Source organism: Silene latifolia, chromosome Y (assembly GCF_048544455.1).
Source record: "Silene latifolia isolate original U9 population chromosome Y, ASM4854445v1, whole genome shotgun sequence".
Lineage (NCBI taxonomy): Eukaryota > Viridiplantae > Streptophyta > Magnoliopsida > Caryophyllales > Caryophyllaceae > Silene > Silene latifolia.
In genome coordinates, this window is record NC_133538.1 from 159,637,659 (window position 1) to 159,652,270 (window position 14,612).

The 14,612-nt window shown below is 36.6% G+C and overlaps 1 long non-coding RNA gene across 1 annotated transcript; it reads right to left on the reverse strand.

Annotated features, from left to right (window-relative positions):
• Positions 1 to 10,105: 10,105 nt before the first annotated feature.
• On the reverse strand, positions 10,106 to 11,265 carry LOC141627438 (uncharacterized). The gene is made up of 3 exons (XR_012537001.1): positions 10,962 to 11,265; positions 10,739 to 10,807; positions 10,106 to 10,287 (listed from the first exon to the last, which is right to left on the reverse strand). It is a non-coding gene; the product is annotated as an uncharacterized LOC141627438 (long non-coding RNA).
• Positions 11,266 to 14,612: the final 3,347 nt, after the last annotated feature.

Sequence of the window (14,612 nt, forward strand, 5' to 3'; positions counted from 1 at the left end):
GTATTTAAAACACTATCTACCTAGTAGTCAGAATATTAGACTATGAAATTATTTATTAAGAAACTTACTTCATCCAAACAAATATGTGTGCTATATCAATCTGGTCTAGTCCAGCCCATACGGCTAGCAGATCCCATGATATGCATGCTTGGCGCTCAGCCCCTAGAATATCCTCCTCGAGCGGAATAATTATCAGTTGCTCGGAGGCTATGCGATGGCCACCTCCTCATACGCCTCTCATCATCGTCCCGTTCTTACTTTTTGCATGTAATCCTTCCCTTTATATTGTGTGGAGTTTATACTCCTAACTTTCACGACCAGGAAAGAATGAGTCTTTGATGTGGTGCTACTACCACCAGCCTACACATGTAGTATAGATAATTAAAATAATAAAAAATCCAAAGGTAACATATCCTAGTTGGAGTAATAAAAATAAAAGCGTACTTAATTAAATACCTCGTCAACTGCTCTTTCAATGATGAGGTAGTAGTAGCAGTAAGACGGGGACTTAGGCTTATCAGTCTTTTTGTCCCCTACACAAAATTACCATGCTTTTTATAAATACAGACAAAATATAAATAAAGGGGCGAGGTTAATTTTTTAAAAAATGGAGAAGTTAATTAAATACATACCTCATCAAGTTGTTGTGAAGTCGAGGTTGTTGGCATGTCTGTGGACTTAGGCTTATCCGCCAAAGCCGCCTTTTTTGTTCCCTACAAAAAAAAAAAAATAACATATAAATTTAACATATAAAAACATTCAACAATTAAAAATGTAACACATATATATATATAAAGGTATTTCTTCTAACCCCAATCGCTTTCCATGCTCGGGCGGAGGCGGCGGAGACATCTTCGCCAAGTAGATGTGAGTATTAGGCCATTGGATGAAACTTCCAAGCGCATCTCCCGAGAATGGTAATGTCGTCACGAATGGGACGAGGCGGTGGAAAGTTTTCATGGCCTGGAAAGACTGTAGTTATCTCTACTATTGTATGATTCGGCAAAAGTTTTTCGCCATGAATAACTACGCTTTCGCTGCTGCATTTGTTTTCTACGAGACCCCCGCCAACACGCACATGTGGCTTTTCGATTCTATTAGGGTCACAAGAGAATAATCGGCCTATTGTTTACGGCCTGAAGAATATACACATACATATACATTATTATATATATCTTTGCAAAAACGCTTCAGCATTCAAAAGATTTTGCAAAAACGCTTTCTGTCTCAGGCCGATTTTTGCACAAACTTCAGCATTCATATAAATTTAACTAATTAAACACTTCATGCATACCTTACCGAAAACAGGAACCGACTTGAAGGGGATGTATCTTTTTTTCCATCACCGTCTTCTCATCAAGTTGCATCTCCTTTTCGACCCATTATTTACCTAATAAAATTAACCAATTCAATGGCACCATGTCGGAAGTTGGCGGTGAACACACCCCCGATCTTACCCAAAAAAAAAACAAAAGAAAAATAAGGAAGTATATTAGGTACCGATCGGCTTTAGTTGTTACAACTTGAAAGCATTATTAGGTACCCGATCTTTCTGAATCTCGTTGACCGATACTTCCTTCTCATGTATTGCCAAGGTAGTAGCGGCCTCTTCACCAATCTGTTGTACCTTATTATTACCCCCTTTAGAAATGACATCCTCCATCATCTTCACTTCTTCTTCGGAAAGCTTACCTCCAGCATTCAGCTTTAGTAGTACGGATGCCATTAACTGAAGCTGCTTGCCAAGAATGTAATGTGTCAGCAATTTTTATCCCAACAATAACATGTGAATTGAACTTAAATGAAAATAATAGAATAAATGTTACCATGTCAGCGTTCTCAGACTTAGTCTTCCTTTTCTTCTTTATCTGGGCGTTTTTCCCATAATATTTCGTTACTCCAAACCTGTAACGGACGCCCCTCAAACGACCTGGATGTTGGCCGTCGGCCGATCGCTCTAGCAAGAACGTCATTACGACCACTGGGAGTGAATTTCCCTTCTTCTACCTCTTTCAATACGTTATCCTATAATATATTAAATAAACTTCAAATTATATTTGTGACTAAAATAATAAAGTTAGTAATGAACTCGTCTTAATAAAATAATGCTTACTATGTTGGCCAAAACTTCCACATCGTATTTGTCATGCGACGACCGGGATCCTTTAGGCGTGTGCCCATGTTTATAAGTTACATGCCGATCCACCTCTTTCACTCCCTTTGCCACCTACACATTAACATGGTAACATTTATACACGTAAATGTGTATCAATGCAAGTCCAAGTGTGATTAAAAAAATAAAGTCTCACAGGGCAATAATGCATGCTACTTACGAGGTCCTCTTCTATCTTTCTGTAACCGCCTCGAGAACCATAGAATTTCCCCTTCTTGCATGAAATGTTAGCACGATTTCTTTTGCTAACGGCCTTCAAATAATTATATAAAAGCGCAAGTAGATGAGATAATAAAAAGATTATATAAAGGACTCATTAATTAAAAAAATGATAGGTAAATCGTTAAAAGGCGAGGATATTTAACCTGAAACTTCTCAGTAGTTCTCATCTTTTTGAAAAGATCCCATTCTTCCTGCTTGATGGTGGGACACTTGTTTTCCGGTGGGCTCTTACGCATCTCCCCCGTTGCCTTGTCCACATACAACCAATCCCTAGCAACGCCACACTTCCACTGCTGTGGACATCACCGCTTTTTATGCATTAAATACTCATCATGACTTTCATCGGGTATAATAAAGCCTTCCTTTATACGAGCCAAGTATAACTCCGCCAATTTTGGATTCAAACTTTTAACATCCTCTAAATGGATAGGCACAAACTGTCTTGTGCAAGCACCAATCCAACCGGAGAAAAGACCCGCATTTGGACCAAAGAGGGAAACCCTTCTCACTTCATGTTATTTCGAGCAGTACATTTTAGCGGCTATAGCTGCAAGGACTTTCTTGCACTTCGTAGCACCCCTCTCACCAGGCTTATTATCACCAGGCTCATTATTCTTTTGACTTCTTTTACGTTTTTCACCCATGATAATCCTTAAAACCAAATATGAATGATATAGCTGGATATGAACAACTTAACAACGTACATGCTGAGTATTATCTAAAACCCTAAACCCTAATAGGAATGAAAATTTAAAACAACAGATTGAGCTTCTAAAATCCTAAACCCCGATAAGAGGAGTAAAGTAGATGATGCGGGATGATAAAGATAACAAAGAAGACGAAAAACAAACAAATGCATGAAAAAAGAAACAAGATGATCGTCTTAAAACCCTAATGACGAAACACAAAATTAAAGTGAACATACCTGTTGATGATGATGATAAAGAGAACGAGCGGGATGATAAGGGAAGGCAACGGAATCTGGGTTTCGGAATCGGACGACGAGAATGTAAAAAGCGAGGAAGAGAGAGGATTAACACGGGATACCAACGGTTGGAGTAATAATGTTGTGTGTGTTTGTGTATGGCATGTTGGATGGGTTTCTATATTAGTTTTTTATTAAGACAAACTATTAACAACGGGTGCTCAAAGAAGAACCGTTGTTATATGTTAATAACAACGGGTCAATAAAAGTCAACCGTTGTCAAAAGTTTATTACAACGGGTAACATATACCCGTTGTAATATATTTTCACCAAATTTGCGCCAAAATGAAATACGTCAAAAAAATAATTGACAACGGGTAGAGGTACTACACCCGTTGTTGAAAGTATTAACAACGGGTAATTTAAATATAACCGTTGTTATTGTTGAACCTCTTTTTTAAAAAAAATTATCAGTAATTCCATTACGGTCCAAACTGTAACAATACATTATTCAAAGCAATTTCAACACCAAAGATCCACATCTAATAATAAGATCAAGAAAATAAGACAACTTACACCAGATGCATGCATATACTTGTATGTGTCCGATGAACTATCTCGGGATCGGGGACGTTTCTTGGATGTCATAGTTTCTTCGTTAACCCAAATACCTTCACCATGGTCATCACGCATATAGATGCTTTCAGTGTCCTCATGATCAGTGTCAACATCGTCGAAATAAGATACAGTGGTAGACTGATCCATTCCCTAAAAAACGACATCCTGATCATCATCATCATTATCGGATGGACTACTCCTTCTTTTCCTTATAGACAGTACAACAGACCACTTCTTATCCATAGGATCGGTGACATAGATCACTTGTTTAGCTTGGGATGCCATTATGAAAGGATCATCCTTATTATTGCCAACCTTACCCAGATTGACCAACGTAAATCCCATCTTATCCTTTCGGACACAATGGATGTTGTTATCAACCCAGTTACATCGAAACAAAGGCATTGTGAAATCAATGTAATCTAGTACCAATATTTCTTGAATAACACCATAATAAAGGCATTTTCCCCAAATAGGCTTTTTATCTTTTGAAGTAGCAAAGTGCATTGCCTCAAATTCAGAACTCACACCACTATTTTGCATTGTGCTCACCTCATCTTGCTCGCGGGTGTAAAAAGTATATCCATTAATGGCAAAACTGTTGTAAAAGGTGACCCCGGCATTTGGACCTAAACCAAGACGTAGTAACCTAGGAGAGATGTCATCACCAGGTTTGATCAGATAATCGTAAGACAATATTCCTAAACCACTCTCGAAACGTCTTCGTATGCTCGTTCGCAATCCACTTCTCGGTCTTGTTTTGGTGATCGTATTTGAGCTCATCTTTGTGTTGTTGAATATAAGGTTGCACCTCATCTTCGTTGTTTAGCACATACATGTGTGCTAAATGCAACATTTCACGTGTCACAATTTTTTCAACCTGGCCCCTAATACCTTTTCCGGTCATCCAGTCACTATGACGATTCTTAGGAACGCCAATCAACTCCTTCGGGGAGAGATGAGCGTAACAATATGAAAGAGCTTCGTCTAAAATAGCGCGTTCAAAGAATACAACCTTCCTGGACGATACCGATTAGATGTATAGTCCTTGTAGACTTTCATCAATCTTTCGAAAGGATATTGGTATCTCAAGTACACGGGCCCAAGGTACAAAATCTCCCTAACCAAGTGAATGGTCAGATGAATCATGATAGTGAAGAAAGAGGGTGGAAAATACATTTCCAACTGACAAAGAGAGGTTACAACGAGGTCCTGCAATGAATCCGCGTCATCGGGATCGATGACTTTCTCATATATGGACTGGAAGAAGAGACAGAATCTAGTTATAGCATATCTTACCTTTTCAGGTAAAATGGAACGAATAGCCACCAGTAGTAATTGTTGCATCAAAGTGTGACAATCATGTGACTTTAACCCGGTGAGTTTTAGGTCTTGCATCGACACTAGGCTTTTGATGTTCGACGAATAACCATGTGGCACTTTAATTCCATTCAAGCATGCACATAACTCTTTTCTCTCATTCCGTGAAAGGGTAAAAGTCACTGGCGGTAAAAATGTACGATTACCTCTCTTCCGTGGTGCCAACTCTAGCCTAATACCCATCATTTTCATATCTTCCCTAGCTGCGGCGTTATCCTTTGTTTTACCAGGAACATTCCGAAGGGTATTGATAATATTATCACAGACATTTTTCTCAATGTGCATGAAATCGAGGCAATGCCTGACCTTCCAGTCGGCCAATATGGAAGTTTATCAAAAAATATGGATCTTTTCTTATACCCACGAGTAGACAATTTAGAGCCGCTCTTCTTCCCATAATCTATCTCAATATGCTTTACTTTCCGATAAACTTCATGCCCACTCAAAATTCTAGGAGGTTGACGAAGTTCTTGTCTTCCATTGAATGCTTTCTGCATCTTGCGATAACAATGGTCATGATACAAGAACCTCCTATTTCCCATATACACATACTTACGAGAAGACTTCAAGTATTCAGACTCGATATCCTCCTCACACAATGGACAAGCCTCTTTCCCATGAACTGTGTGCCCGAAAAGGTCGCCATAAGTTTGATAGTCGGTTATTGTACACAATAACATCGCTCTCAAATTGAAAGTTTCGTTCTTATATGCATCAAATACTTCTATCCCACTATCCCACAACAATCGCAAATCATCTAGAAGAGGTTCCAAATATACATCTATATCATTTCCAGGTTGTTTAGGGCCATAAATTAACAACGACAACATCAAATACTTTCTTTTCATGCACACATATGGAGGTAAGTTATAAATAGCCAACACTACTGGCCAAGTACTATGTTGGCTACTCATGTTTCCGTGTGGGTTCATTCCATCGGTGGACAGCGCTAGACGTAAGTTTCTAGGTTCATTGCCGAACTCGGGATACTTAGCGTCGAACGATTTCCATTGCTTACCATCTGCCAGGTGTCTTAGCTTTCCATCATTTATTCTTCCTGTTTCATGCCAAGTTAACATTTTTGCATCATCGGGATTCGCATAAATCCTTATGACTCTTGGTATCAATGGAAAATACCACAACACCTTAGCCGGATCCCTTCCTTATCCTTATAACGCCACTCCAAACATTTAGGGCAATTGGTTAAGTTTTGATATAATTTCCGATACAATATGCAATCATTTGGACATGCATGTATTTTCTCATATTTCATACCCACTCCTCTTATTAGTTTTTTCGCCTCATATGTCTTAACAGGTAGAACATTACCATCAGGAAGCAACTCCTTTATTAAGGCTAAAAAACTAGTGAAACACGTGTCACTCACCCCATTTGCCCCCTTGATATTATACAACTTCACCACAGCCGACATTTTTGTGAACTTACAACCAGGATAAAGAGGTGCTTCAGGACTCACACAACTTCTCATACATGTTGTTAAGGTCATCCCAATTACTAGTGTCATCACCTACATCTTCAAAAGCAATGGACTCATCATCATTCTCTTCATTATCTATAGACCCAACATTCAACTTCTCTACTTCCAACTCTTCCAACTCAAAAACTCGGCAAACTCAGGATCATCAGTTAGCCTTTCGTGTACATCAACATCATCTTCTTCAGAGTTATTCTCTTCCTCTAATGATTCCCCATGAAAAATCCAAAGTGTATAGGATCGACTAAATCTCCACTTTTCTAGGTGTATTTTAACGTCCGGAAAAGCCATATAGCTAATATTACCACATCTTTCACAAGGACATGCAATACTAGAAGAACCATTCAAATTGTTCGAAACGAATTCATAAAATTCAGCTAAACCATCCTTGTAGGTGCGGTCACTCATATTTGCATCAATCATCCAAGTTCGAGTCATTATTCTACATTCGTAATAATAGGCAACTAATTCAAAAAATACAATAATAGGCAAACAAATAAACGAAATTCAGGAAAGCAATTAAGCTAAATTATCAACAAATTAGATAATAACCCAAAAAATCCTATATCTAGTTATAATAAGCGTTGCTAAGAAACATATATATACCTGATTGATAAACACGCGCGATGAGGGAGAGAAGACGTGACAACAGTGACGGAGATGAAGACAGAGAGACGATCAGGGAGGAATGGAGGATGATATAGTAGCAGTATTAGCTTGTGTTTGTGTTTGTAGCGTATAGCAGAATAAAGCAATATGTTGTTCTTAAGATTTTCATAATATTAATAACAACGGTTATTGAGATTACAACCGTTGTTAAAAAGTATTAAAAACGGGTTCTAATATAACCGTTGTGATTACTTTTCACTAATTTGGCGCCAAACCATTAACAACGGTTAAAATTTAACCGTTGTTATTAGTTTTTTCATTAACAACGGTTGTTTAAGTATGACCCGTTGTTAAAACAAATAACAACGGCTAACAACACATAACCGTTGTAATTAAGTTTGGTAAAATTCGCGGAATAAATTCTACAACGTGTTTTGATGATTTTCGTGAATAAGCGTTGTTAAAGGGCCGTTGTGGTTGCCTGTATTTGTAGTAGTGAATACGAGATATTCCCTTGAATACTTAGATCATTGCAAGACAATCCATACCCGAGACTAGTGTAATCGCCATTTTCACAAGCGTAGCTTACACTGGATGCAATCTGGGGATCATTCAAGTTAGCTGAAGAAGACATGACACGCCATTTTTTGTCAAGGCATTCAACACCTTTAGCTGCCACAAGAGATCCCGCTTTTGTCAGTCCAAGGTTGAGCCGGTACTTAGGTGTTCCGTCATAGTAGAATACCCCCCAATGCCTCTCAAAGCTGCCTGGTAGTGTACTCTTGTCGTCCTCGTCAACAAGGCTGAAAAGGTAAGCGTCAATGGGGCCGCTCGGCTCATAGGCGTACCTGAGATTACATCAAATTCGAACAATGTCGCTTTAAACTGCATAAGTAGATGAGAAATAGAGGTGATTTGTACAAGTTGATATGATAACAAAGCCTTGGTTGAATCACCGAGCATTGGTAGGGTTAGCATTCCTATAACCGTCTGAATTATTATTTTTAAGAGCGAGAAAAGCATACTGATATATGGAGTACTACTACAAAATAGTTATGCTGCAATCATTTCATTGGTTATTCATACTTTCTTAAAAGATTATCCTGCCATCACAATAAACTCCATCAGTTAGCATCTCCAAAAGTAGCCTCAAGCAGCTCGACTTATTCTATATTGATTATACCTTTGTAATCTCATTCAAGTAACAAAATACATGTCAACTTGAATCAAATAACCAGTTAACTTGAACAAAAGCATGAATTATATAGCAGCATAAACGGCATTAGTGCATCACATGATTAAAAACACAAACAAATAATTAATCTCCCATATAAAAGAAAACGCCTTTTTAGATTGTTATATACATGCTTCTACCTTGCTAGATACATATCTCTCATAAGCTAGATAGTAGATACACTCTTTTAGATTGCTAGATACACATCTCTAGCAAGCTAAATACACTCTTATACCTTACTAGATACACTTCTTTACCTTGCTAGATACACGTATATGACAAGCTATATTATATTGACATTAGATATAATATACTCTTGATTAAAAGCAACGTTTGTTTACATGTTAAATTTTCATTGTTGAATATGGTCCCCTGATAAGTACTAGTGCCTCCTCTATTTGTCTCTTAGTATTCATTCAAATGGATTGCATAGCAGGAAGATGAATTAGATGATAGTGTCGACATTAAACTGACTCACTTAGCGACTGTTGTTGGATTAGCTGCACTATCAAAATTCTCAACTGATTGTCCAAACAATCGGGTTCATCAAATTAGTTATTGGGTTTCAGATTTATATGCACTTGTGCTTGTGCAACTATGTGGTACATTTTACTCTTACCAAAACTTCATGCTTCATAAAATTTATGTATCCTGTGTATTTGCTGGTGCATTGATACTAAATGTAGTGGCAGAAGTAAGATTTGTTATTATGATATAAGGAAAACCCGATAGAATCCGAAAATTTTTAACTGAAATGAACGAATAATGATACAAGGAAAACCCGATGGAATTAACTGAAAGGAAGGAATTCTTACTACAAATTTGTCTTCTTCAATGGCCTCTTTGAGTTCTGACCAAAAGTGCAGCAGCCTGTCATCCGGATGTCATGCCTTCTGAATAGGACATGGCTATTTCGTGAGTAATATATACATGTATCCAGAGTAATAAGTAAGATTGTAAGCGTATCTAGAAGTACTATTATATGTATCCACATACCATTATTCAGAATCTAGGATTAGTCCGTACGACAGCATTTCAGAGGCTACTTCGGGTGCTGGTCTTCCATTATTCAGAATCTAGGATTGAATCCTAAAGCATCAGCAATATTAAACAACCAAATGCTCAGAAATGCATAAAATGACATGGAAAGTTTTCATTTTAATACCTGATGTTTGAAATAACTTGATTTAAATACCAAGATTTTTCACGGATTTCACTATTATTTTAGATCTTCGGTGTCATGGTGAAATCTGTCAAACATGAGGGCTTTAGAGTAGAACAAGCCTAAATCTCAATCTCATGATGACAAAAACCGAATTTCACTGAAGACAGTAGGAGAAGACAATTACCTGGAATAAATGATTCACCTTAGCTATTTGATCAGCCTTCAAATAACCAGATTGAAATAGCTCTTGAAATAAAATCACCACCTCGATCGATATTATTAGGTGATAGATTTTGAATAATGATGCATAGACAACCTTCATCAAACACAGATTTCATCCATATAGGAGGCGTCTTTGATTTTAAGACCTATAGCAACATGCACTGCAGGCCTATGATGAGTTGTTAGTGATGTCGCCAGTGAAAATGAAACGGCCAAAGACATTGTTAGCTCTTCCATTATTATTCTGCACTAGTCATTATTTCTTGTAGAGATTTTAAAAGAGCGTATCCAGCGCCTAAAGGTATGTATATAGTAATTTAAAGAAATGTATCGAGGAAGCTAATTATATGTATCTAATAGCTTCAAAAAGTGTATCTAGCAAGTTAAAAGTATGTATCTAATAATTTAAAAGAGTGTATCCAGCAAGCTAAAGTTATGTATCTACTAACTAAAAAAAATGTATCTAGCAAGTTAAAGGTATGTATCTAGTAATTTAAAGAAATGTATTTATCAATCTAAAGGTATGTATCTAACAAGTTAAAGATATGTGTATTTAGTAATTTAAATGAGTGTATCTAGCAAGGTCAATGGATGTATCTCGTAACTTAAATGAGTATATCTAGCAATCTATCATTGTGATCATTGTGATTCCCCTTCTATCAAATCAAACAAAGTATGAGAATGTCTGGACATACCCAAAAAAGATTTCGTCCATATCTACCTTGCGGTTCTTTGCTTCAGTCACAGTACTCAAATCAGCAACCCTTCAATTGCAAAAACTAAAAACATGAATCGTTGCAGAAAATAGGAGTTGGGACTTGAGCGTGAGAAGTTTATAGTGCAACCATATAATCAAACATATAAACAACCACCAATAACATAACCACCACTGTTTATTAATTGTTCAGATCTACGTACCGTAAATCTAAGAATGAAACTCATATCCCCTCGCCGTCGTTGGTCACCCTTCTCGCTCCAGAAATGGATCAACTGTGTGAGGGTAACATCGCCGGTGAGACTAGGTTCGGTGACAACAAAATCAGTTGGTGGTGGTGTTCTCCGGTGGAGAAAAGGCAGGGAAAAATGGAGGTCATGTTGACCGAAGATACGTACCAAAGAAGGAGATGCACCGACACTGGTCGCCGGTGATGCGCCGGCATCATCGTATCTCGCCGGCGGCGGCGACAACAGGTGAGGATAAGTGATGAGAGAGGAGAGTGGAGGGAGGTCGGGGGAGTATGTAATAGGAAAGGAAAAGGGGTTAATTTTATAGGTGTTCACTGTTTGCGTGAAATACAGTGTCAAGCCTTAGTTTGTACGATTCGTATTGAAACTTGGTTCGCACGGATCTCGCCCCTATATATATATATATATATATATATATATATATATATATATATATATATATATAGAATCGGGATCCGTATTTAACTAAATTACGGTGCGAACTTTACGAACTGACTAGAAAACCAAAACACAATTACACAAACCCAAGCCCAGCGACTTAAAAAAAGGCCCAAACACATCACTAACGTTTATTTCACCTCATCTTATCTCCTTCTTCTCAAAACCTAACACCACCATCACCAACTGCTGCCGGCACCGCCGGCACTTTGCCGACGACACATCCTCCGGCGACATTCACTCCAGCGAACTATTCACATCCTCCGGCGACATTCACATCCTCGACCATCTTTCTCGTCCTCTCCTCTTGCACGAACCGATCATCAAGTCGACTTCCTCCGACAATCAAAACGGTGGTTCACTCCAGCGAACTATCGCCGTCCATTAGTCGATTTCTATGTGCATCTCCCTTATCCAATGATTTATTTATATATTTCAAACTCCTAAAAAAATGTGATTTTAACTCTAGATCTACTGAAAATGAAGTAGAAATTCGAAAAAAGAGTTGTAATTATGGCCATGTCGGCACATTTGGATTCGGGAAATGTCTTCCCCAGCTAATTATTAGTGTTTGGTGGTAGTCGTGTGTGCGTGGTGATGGTGCTAGTGTGGATATGTGGTGGTTGGCGGTGGCGGTTGCTGTTAATGTTTTGATGGTGGTGACGGCCTGCCGGAGTTGGTGGCGAGGAGCCAGATTCGTGGTGGTGTGGAGAGAGCGCTGTTTTTGACATTTGTTCTGGTGTCGCGTTCGTTGTGGTGGCAGCGGTGGTGGTGGCGACAGTGGTCTTAGGGGCAGTGGTGGTGGCGGTGGCGGTATTGGTGACTGTCGGGGTTGTTGGTGAGGACGGTGTTGGTTGTGGGGTTTGTTTAGGGATGGTGGTGGTGGTGCGGGCATTAGGTGGTAGTAGCTGTGGTTGTGGTAGTGTTGGGTGGGGCTGGTGGGGGTTGTGGCGGCAGGTTAAGTTGTGGTGTCACTGGTGTGGCGGTGGGTTTGGTGGATACACAAAATACCAGGCCGGATACGTACGGTATTACTACCGGATACGTACGGTATTACTACCAGATACGCATGGTAATGTTGGTGGCGGCGGTGGGGGCAGTGGTGATGGCGGCAGCAGTGGTGGATACACAAAATACCACCCTAGATACACACGATATTACTACCTGAGACATGCGTATCCGGTTGTAGTACCATGTGTATCCGGTAGTAATACAATTTGTATCCCGAAATATGAACTAGTGTATCTAAAAATATTATACTGTGTATCCGGAAGTATGAAATAGTGTATCTATATGTATTCTACTGTGTATCTGAGAAGTATGAACTAGTGTATCTAAAAGTATTATACCGTGTATCTGAGAAGTATTGTGTATTGAGAAGTATTATACTGTGTATTTGAGTAGTTCGTACGGTTCGCACCGTAACTTAGTTCGTACCTGAACCCGCCCCTATATATATATATATATATATATATATATATATATATATATATATATATATATATATATATATATATATATATATATATATATATATATATATATATATATAACGAGGTTGAAGCGTTGTGGATGCGCCACATGTCAACCCAGCATTAAATACAAGTATTAATTACAACTGAAATTAAATACAAACATAATAAATTCTGTATAAATCTCAGCAAAATATTAATTATATTTTAATAATTTTTATTATAAAATTATATTAAATAACTACGGTGATTTGATTCTAAATTTACTAAAAAGTCATTTTGATAAAAAATCTAAAATGTAATTAATTACGTTCATTGTAAAAAAATGCTTTCAATTGAGTATAATTTTCATTATATTTACTGAAATATATTTTGATATGTAGATATGTTTAAAGTGAGTGTCTCATGATGTTTTACATTTATGTAAAAAAATATTTTGAGAAAGTTATAAAACTTAGACTATTAAACCCATTAAGAAAAATATATTTGGAAGAGTCATTGTATATATTAAAAACACAACTTTAAAAAAACTACTAAAAGAAAATTTGTATAATCTGGGAATGAAAAAAATTATATTGGACAAATTGAATACATATGAGATTTTGATAGGTTTCAATAGTGTGATAACGAGTATGTGTACGAGTGTGTATGTACATACTGATCGCGAGTGCATTTGCTTAATCAAAACAAAATTAATGATTATTAAGTAATATATTATCATAAACGACATGAAAAAGTAGAAAACACGTTACATTTTTCTTTAATATCTTTAATTAAATATGTATAAGTCAAATATAAAATATTGATTATGACTAACCAAATACTCCGTATTACTTTTAGTTAAATATTTTATATGTTATCTTTTAAATACTTTGAAGTTAAACATCAAAATATAATATTTGAAAAAGTTCAACCTATTATATTTACAAGTAATAAACTCTAAACATTATTATATATAATTGTTTAAAAAAAAAACAAAAGGTGCAAATTTCCCATAGATATGTTTGACACATATCACATGCAAGACACAATCAAAACATTTGAATAAGTTGAGTTTGAACTTTATATGTTTGATAGATAAATGTCACATGTTATACATAAAAAATTAAAAATTACATAAAATTATGTTCACATCATTTTGAATAAATATTAATTGATTTGATACATAAAGTATCGTGAAATGATATAATTTGAGAACTTATTGTTGATTGTTGTATTATTCGAATAAATTTTATTTTGATTAATATGATATTTCACCAGTCACAAATTTATTTGTAAAACGTTGATCATGCATAATTAATTATCACTTATTAGTTTTAATTAAAACTCTTATGTATTTTATTTTAAAACATTAAAGTTAAAATCAATAAATATTAAATTTGAGAAAAAAATATTTATAAGAGAAAATATTGAAGGCCATATTTAAATTATATAATTTTTCTTCAATTACAATCATAAAATATTAAAATATGCCGCGCGAAGCGCGGGATACTACCTAGTGTTTGAATAAAGGGGAAACCTACAAGGTGTCGAAGATATTTACCCGTGAACAGATAAGAGGGTGCGAATTTTGATCAAAAATCAAAGATCTTACTATTTTACTTAATGTGAGAATATAAATAGTATTCCCATCATTCACAAAATTTATACTCCGTAATCCTTCAAAAAATGCAAATTCTGTATTTTTTGTATG